Here is an 8469-nt window from a genome sequence, read left to right on the forward strand (position 1 = left end):
ATATGTTGAGCCTAGCAGGACACCGTATATGGCAGATCTGGAGGCGGTCATGTGACCTCCAGCTGCCATTTCAACGGCAGGTCCTGGAAGGTATCAGGGGGCCGTCGGAGAGGTAAGTGGACGATCCCCTCTCCTCTCACTATCTTCTATATGCCGCCATCACTATAGATTGCGGCATATAGAAGATAGCAAAGGGTTAACATCATTGGGACCTGATCCAATCAGGTCCCGATGATGTCCCCTGTCAGAGCTATCGCTCTGCACCGCACCCGCAGCGCTTGCAGGACCCTGGGGGTCCTGAGCACTGCGGGACCAACCACCGTTTTTAAACGTCGGCGCTGCACAGAGCCCAGGCAGCGCCGACATTTATATACAGTGGGCGGTCGGGAAGCAGTTAAGTACCGGGCAGGCCGCAATAATGCCAACGCCGATGCCCTGTCCAGGAGGCCTCACCAGTCGGACACTGAAGAGGAAGTGGATGACCTGGAGGAGATTGAGCTACCTGCCTTTCACCGTAATGGAATGGTCCAAGAGCAACGAGCCTCCAGTAGCCATCGCGGTAGGACGTTAAACCCTTTGCCTCACCACAGCTGGAAGGAGACCCAGGACAGTGACCCGGTTGTCAGTCGTATTAAGGAACTGATAACCCAGGAAGGTTCCTCCCTGGAGAAAGACGCGTCTCTACAAGCCAAGCAACTGTGGAATGAGAGAAGCCGGCTGTTCATCTATAGAGAGAAGCTGTGCCGGAGGTACGTCAACCCGAGGACCCATGAGATGGTATGGCCGATTGTAGTGCCCAGGATGGACATCCAGATGGTGTTGGAGGCCTACCACGATCAGGCGGGGCACTTTGGCTGGAAGAAGCTAGAAGCCCTGCTGAAGTGTCGGTTTTATTGGGTAGGAATGCGCAGTTCCATTGAGAGGTGGTGCCGGGACTGTGGACCCCGTAGCCTCAGGAGAAAAGACTACAGCAGCCAGAAGGCACCCCTGCAACCCATCAAGACGACTCGACCCTTGGAGATCGTGGCCCTGGATCATGTCAAGCTGTCACCCAGCAGGTCAGGATATTCCTATGCCCTGACTCTAACATACCTGGCGGCGTTCTTGCATAGGGCACCATCTCCCAATATGCAAGATCGCAAACTTGATCATCAGTCCAGTCTGCTAGCCTGGCTTCTTTCCATGCTGTCTGCTTGCCTCTGTTCTGGCTGCTTAGGGCGGCGGCCCGGTCACTTCCTGTTTCGTGTAGCTGCTGTGGGCACACCCCTAATGCATCCTCAGCCTATTGCTATCAGTCATTGGATATTTAAACCAGCTCCTCATACAAGCTGGTGCCTGAGCAATGCATTCCGTCAGATGGCTTTTCGCTGCTGATGTGCCAGGTCCTGTCTGAACTATATTCTAGCCTGTTGTCTGTCTGCCTATCCTGGAGGCTGTATTTCCAGGCCAGTGTGAACACGCTGCTAGCCTGTTCTTTCCGCCTTCTAGGGGCCGCATACCTAGACCCGCTCCTGTATCTAGCCTGTTCCTGTCTGAACACGCTCCTAGCCTGTTCTTTCCGCCTTCTAGGGGCTGCATACCTAGACCCGCTCCTGTATCTTGCCTGTTCCTGTCTGAACACGCTCCTAGCCTGTTCGTTCCGCCTTTTAGGGGCCGTATACCTAGACCCGCTCCTGTATCTTGCTGCTGTGTCTGTTCTTGTCTGAATACTCTCCTAGCCTGTTACCTGTTTTTCTCTATGTCCGTACCTTCCCTTTTCCTGCAGAGTCTGAACCCGTACCTAACTCCTACTCGTTGTCCCTGTACTCCCGTTTGTGAGTTTAGAGTCCACTCGCTATTTCATTGCAAGTATCTTGTGTGTATCTGGTTCTGCCTTTCCCTTCCAGTCTGTTCCGTGTGAACAGAGCCCTGTCCCCTCTGCTCTGCCTTTGCTCACCGCTCCGGCGGTTCTTGCCTGCTCTGCCTTGCTCACCGCTCCGGCGGTTCTTGCCTGCTCTGCCTTGCTCACCGCTCCAGGCCGTCTCGCTCTGCTCTGCCTTTGCTTGCCGCTCCAGGCCGTCTCGCTCTGCTCTGCCTTTGCTCGCCGCTCCAGGCGGTCTCGCTCTGCTCTGCCTTTGCTCGCCGCTCCAGGCGGTCTCGCTCTGCTCAGCTTGTCTACCGCATCTGCGGTTCTGTTCCTGAGTCCCAGTCTGTACTGGAACTTATCCAGTCTGTGCTCCAACCTGCTAGTGCCTCCCTGTCGGCACTCCAGCCGTGCTTGCCAGTACCCCCTGCCTGCATACCAGTCGTGCTTACCAGTGCCCGCCTGTCTGCATACCAGCCGTGCCTGCCTATACCCACCAGTCAGTGTGCCAGCCTAACCTGCCTGTTCCTGTATTCTCCGGTGTGGGTCAACAGCCGTGTCCGGGGTCTGACCTGGAGTAGCACCTGGTCCCTCTGCTCAGTTCCTCCCTGGTGCACTGGCGTCGTTAGCCGTCGTGCGACCTTGGTCGGATCGGGTAGATACTTAGTTACGCCCCTCCAGGCACTCTCCGGTTCTTGGTCCAGTGGGATCACTAAACACGCACACGCCAGTCAGTCCGGGCATGTGCATAACACTGACCATGGTGGATCACTACTCCCGGTTCCTGGTGGTCGCCCCCGCAAGGATCTGACGGCAGAAACCGTGGCAAAGACGTTTCAGGCGTACTTCAACAGGCCACATGGATACCCGGAGCAGGTGCTGACAGATCAAGGCTCAGCCTTTGAGGCCGAATTGTTCAAGGAGTTCTGCCATCTGTACGGGTGTAAAAAGATCCGGACTACACAGTACCACCCCCAAACCAACGGTCTCTGTGAAAAGATGAACAACATCATCATCGACCTGCTGAAGACCCTACCACTAGAGGAGAGAAATTAGTGGCCAGACCTACTACCTGACCTGGTAGATCTGTACAACCACATACCTGTGAGTTCCACCAATTGTACTCCAGCATATCTCATGCGAGCAAGACCCGGGAAGTTGCCCATGGACCTGGAGCTTGGTGTAGTAGAACCCGAAGCAGATATGTCCACTGAGGACTGGGACACGACCAGACAAGAGCAGTACAGAAGAGTACAGGCCTGTGTCGAAGACAGTCTCACTCGGGTGAGGGACAAACAGGAAGCCCACTACAATAGAAGTGCGCCCGCAGAACCCGTCACACCAGGAGAAGTGGTGTTAAAAAGAAAAAGGAGAAACCACAAACTTGATGACCAGTGGGAGAGAGAACCCTACACTGTGTTAAACTCAAGGTTTGATAACCGGAAGACCTGTTTAATAACTAAGGACGGAGGAAGAACGACTGCAACAGTATCCAGAGACCATCTGAAGTTGTGTCCAGGTCTGCTAAAGCCCCAGGAGGAAGTGCCTCTCACCGTACCAGAGGAGCCTAAAGAAGCAGTAATACATACTGAATTAGGAGATTTCCCGGCAGATTGGCCCCAACTAGGAGGAGCAGTAATCATACCTGTAATCACCTTCTACCCACAGCAAGAAGAACCTGTAGGTGCCCCAGAAGAGCCTGCTCAAGAAGAATCCCCGGAAGAAGGATCCCAGGTTGGAGCAGAGCAAGAAGGCCAACTAATGGTACACTTGCCAGTCCCGCAGAGAGGTCAAGGCAGTCTTGTAGCCCCTCCACACCTAGTGCTGACAGAATGGAAAGTAGTGCAACTACCAGTACCACAAGCATCCCAGTACCACGTAGGTCGACACGTAGCACCAAAGGTCAGACCCCTGTCAGATAGAGAGAATAGAAAGGAAACTCTGACAGTGTAGATAGTTGTCCCTGGGGTATGTTATTTGTATGTAATTTTCGTGTATTTCATTATTCATATGTGTTTTTGCCTTGCTAATGAACAATTCAAGTGATATGGACACTTAACTTGCATCTAGTGACCAGTAAGGGTATATACATAAAGAAGTTTGTGGAAGAGGACTGTGTGCAGCCCAAAAACTGTTTCCTGTAAATAATTGCGCTCCCTGGAGTGCCCCCTTTAGGTGACCTCAGAATAAAAACCTGTCTGGGTGGCAGAAGTGGAGGTCCAACTCAGAATCGCCATGCCTTGCAGCCACCCAAGGGCCTACGTGGAGGGTTTGCTTTGGACAGGTCCCTCAAGCTACCTTGTACTTTACCTGTGAGATGGACACCCTGTCAGGGGACCTCACCGGAACAGACTTAAATTCTGAGGACGCTCTATATTTGTATATATTTATTATGTTTTTACACCTGTAATGTTCAAGAGATGTGCCTCCCAAAAAGGGAAGAAATGTTATTATTGTTTAACCTGTTTTGCAAAATTGCTTCAGTCCGGGAGTACTGAGTTTTACTAGGGGGGAATGTGGTGCCCTGCTGCGCATGGTGCCACAGAACCCAGAAGGGGGCATGGCTGGATTTCTTCACAAGAGGCCCTCACTACTTTCATACACCTCCACTTTCCACCTCATACCACCAGAGGGAGCCCGGATAGGGATATATAAAGGGAAGGTGGAGCCAGGCAGCTCAGTCTTCAGAACAGATTAGTCTTCAGTCTGCAGTGAGTGAGTGTGCAGAGCAGTCAGACAGAAGGTGTCTGAGAGCGTGCCGACGCTCAGAGAGCGGTGAAGACGCAGTACACCAGCTGCCTTGTAGTGAAGGCCCCGAGCGTGGCCGACGGCGAGGAGATAAAGAGAGAGAAACCAAGTGGGCAGAGGAGCTCAGTAAGCTCACCCCGCTATATTTACCGGACACCGGGTCCGTGCCTACAGGGATCCATTACACCCAGTAGGAACAACCGGAATCCCAGGAGGACTACAAGTCCCTGGCAAACCTGAAGATAGACACGTACAGGACCAGGAACCCCGACGTCCAGGGAAAGTGGTTACCAACCGCAGGTCCTACCTCAGAGCAACAGGTTAAGAAAAAGCAGGACACATAAGCTAGGCCCAGTTGCAGGCTGGCCAGGAGCATACATAGAGACAGGAGGCCTTATACCCGCTCACTGGGGAGAAGTCCAAAAGTGTGCCCTTCACCTGGAGTACCCCGGACCGTACTTAACAGCTGTACCAGTAAAAGGTAACAAAGCAAACCCCCTGTCTCTGTCCGTTACTTCTGCTGCGCTATCGTCCTCTCCCTGCACCACAACGCCCAGCGCAACCTGCATCGTTCTATACTGCCCTGAGGCCCGCTCCATCTTAGCTGCCCTGACACCGGCCTCGGAGTACTGTTCGGCGCTGGTGACCTTAACCAGACACCACAGGTGGCGTTACGAATTCCCCAAACTTTTATTAGAATTTTATACCCCCTTTTTGTGTACTGACCGCCCTGGGCCAGCCAACGTGATATAACCCCGGCGATCAGCCACCGGCCCCCTGGGGGCGAGTCACCAGCGTGCCTATCCATGCAATAAGACCCCGATGCCAGCGCGGGTATCCCGACTGGCCATTACAGGTTGCAGATGGAAGTGCCATTGGGGGGGGATAGGCCAACCAAAGACAGCGGAAATCATGCAAAACGTCAAAAAATAACTTATCAGCATGCTGCCTACTGGAACAGTCCACCTAAAGTGGCCGACCGCTGTATTCCCTTTGTTACTAAAAATCTGGCACAAAATCCTTATCTACTTGCCAGTCTAATCACTAGCCAGTCTAATCACTGGCCAGTCTAATCACTAGCCAGTCTAATCACTAGCCAGTCTAATCAATAGCCAGTCTAATCACTAGCCAGTCTAATCACTGGCCAGTCTAATCACTAGCCAGTCTAATCACTAGCCAGTCTAATCACTAGCCAGTCTAATCACTAGCCAGTCTAATCACTGGCCAGTCTATAATCACTAGCCAGTCTAATCACTAGCCAGTCTAATCACTAGCCAGACTAATCACTAGCCAGTCTAATCACTAGCCAGTCTAATCACTAGCCAGACTAATCACTAGCCAGTCTAATCACTAGCCAGACTAATCACTAGCCAGTCTAATCACTGGCCAGTCTAATCACTAGCCAGTCTAATCACTAGCCTTGCGCCAAACTTCTAACAGAAATCTCCTATCAGAATCGCAAGAAAGGAATCAGCAGGCGATCTCTTAGACCAGTCTGAACTAGGACTAAGTAAAGGAGCTAATACAATATAAAGAGGTGAAACTGTTACCAAAGCCTTGTTATTCCGCTCACAGTAACGTCTGAGCCAGCGTCGCTGACACCTCTGCGGGCCGATTTATGCTTTTAGAAAAGTCACATGAGTATCACTACACATGAGACTTCTGCAGCCGGACAGGAGTCCTGCCCCGGCTTCTGCCCTCCGCCACGCGTCATCTACAAATATGACAGGCGGGTGGGAGACGCCACATCTCTACTTAGATAAATGTCCTGCTTTATCTCCTGTGCATTGGCACAAGGACGGGTATGTGCCTGCGGGCCGTCAGCATCTTCCCTGAGGAGAGCGGGCACCTTCCCGGCCGCCGCACACCGGAGATGCAGGTCCGGTGCAGGAATAACTGTGTTCCTTTGGCAGGATTGCCAGAACTTGTTCCCTCTACTTGTCGGCACCACCTGGACTAACTACACAGCAATAAATCTCCCCTCCTGGCAGTGATGTGGAGCAGGTTGCTCTGTAGCTGCACGCTCCGGCCCCCAGAGCCTGAGTAGTACAGACATACACTACATGGCTGCACAGACCACCAGAGGGAATAACGGACATAATAAAGGTGGACAGGATAGGGGAAAATAACCACATGGATGCAATTAAAGGGTTATTGCCAAAATAGAAAATCATCTCTTATCCAAAGGTTAGGGGATAACTTACTGATCACTGAGGGTCTGACTGCTGGAACCCCTAGCAAACCCAAGAACAGGCAGCATGCTCAGCCTCCCCTCCATTCACTGTCTATAGGACTGCCCAAAAATAGCCAAGAGCAGCGCTCCACTAGTTCTGGCAGTCCCACAGACGATGAATGGAGTGGTGGTTGAGTATACGCACTGCTCCGTTCATTCTTAATGGGAGTGCTGAAGACCAGCCGAGCACAGAGCTACAGTCGTCCCATAGAGAATGTATGGTGCAGCAATGATCGACCATCACATCAGTCACAAAGGACTCTTCAAATCCCCAGTTTTCAGGATTGGTGAGGCTCCCAGCAGTCAGACCCCATCCATCGGGACGTTATCCTATGGATAGGAGATATCTTTTAAACTTTGTACACCCCCTTTGAAGGTTTATTCAATCTAATTCTAAAGTCGGGGGATACTGACAGCCGCCCTCCACTAATCACACCATGTTGGCATATTGTAGTGATATCCCACCGCATTGTGATGGAAAGAAGAATATAACTGTATACAGAATAACATGGAGATGTTTGATAGAATCCAGCAGCCCGGAGGTTATGGGAGCGGCGCCAGCTTCTGTACCTCTGTACTAGATGGTATACAGCAGTGACCGTCCCTACACGGGACCCTGATCATCAGGAATATTGCCTCTTACACCCGAGCCCAGGGAATTCTAATTACTAGTGTACACGGTTATATCAGTTTATTATCACCTCCGGCCATGAAAGAATTGTCAAATTATTTATTTTATAGAATTTTGTCTAGCATGGAAGTTATGAAACCTTACAAATCCATGCTCAGTACTCTCTATATACATGTATAAATTAGATACATTGTAAATGAAAACATCATATATTTAGGAGTTTGTGAGCTACATATCCTTATATACTCCCTGCAACCACTTTGATGTTGCACTTTACTGCAATGCTGTGGCAGCCAAAAAAAACGTCATTCTGGCATTTTGATTTTTTCCCCATTACAATGTTTACTGATCAGATTAATTAGGAGACTTGGAGCGGCGATCGTCTGATCACTTGTGCTGTACATACACTGCAATCTATAGCAGAAATCACCATCTTCTATGAACGCCGGCCCATAGGAGGGTCATAATGACATGTATGGGAGGTCATCAGCAGACCCCCAGCTGTCATGACAACCCATCGGTGCCCCGCAATCATGTGGCAGGATGTATGACGCGCTTCCAGCCGACGTGCGTTAAATCCCGCTGTCAGTGATTGACAGCTGGATTTAACGGGTTAATAGCAGCAGGCGGAGCAACAGTACATCAGCAGCTATTAAAGGCAGATGATGGTTGATTAAATCAGTCATCATGTGCAGGGAAATATGTGGGCTCGGTGTGCGAGATCACATCAAAGGCAGGGACACGACCTTTGACATAAATATACGTCAAAGATGGTGAAGCGGTAGAGCAAAGCACAGGTTGCAGCCTCTTCTCTAATATTCAAAGACTGGCTAAAAATACTCCTGAAAAATACTATGAGGAGGATTTTTACTCTTCTGTAAAAAATGTAGAGCGACCTCTGCAATGCGGTATACATTTCTTTACAATGGGTCCCAATAGTGGACGGATGCCTCATCATCCATCCTGACAGTGGCCACTAGGGGGCCACACACCTTCTATGTGTATGCGCCCAAC

The sequence above is a fragment of the Phyllobates terribilis genome, unplaced genomic scaffold (genome assembly GCF_046119375.1).
Source record: "Phyllobates terribilis strain yellow unplaced genomic scaffold, ASM4611937v1 Scaffold_199__1_contigs__length_3552030, whole genome shotgun sequence".
Classification (NCBI taxonomy): domain Eukaryota; kingdom Metazoa; phylum Chordata; class Amphibia; order Anura; family Dendrobatidae; genus Phyllobates; species Phyllobates terribilis.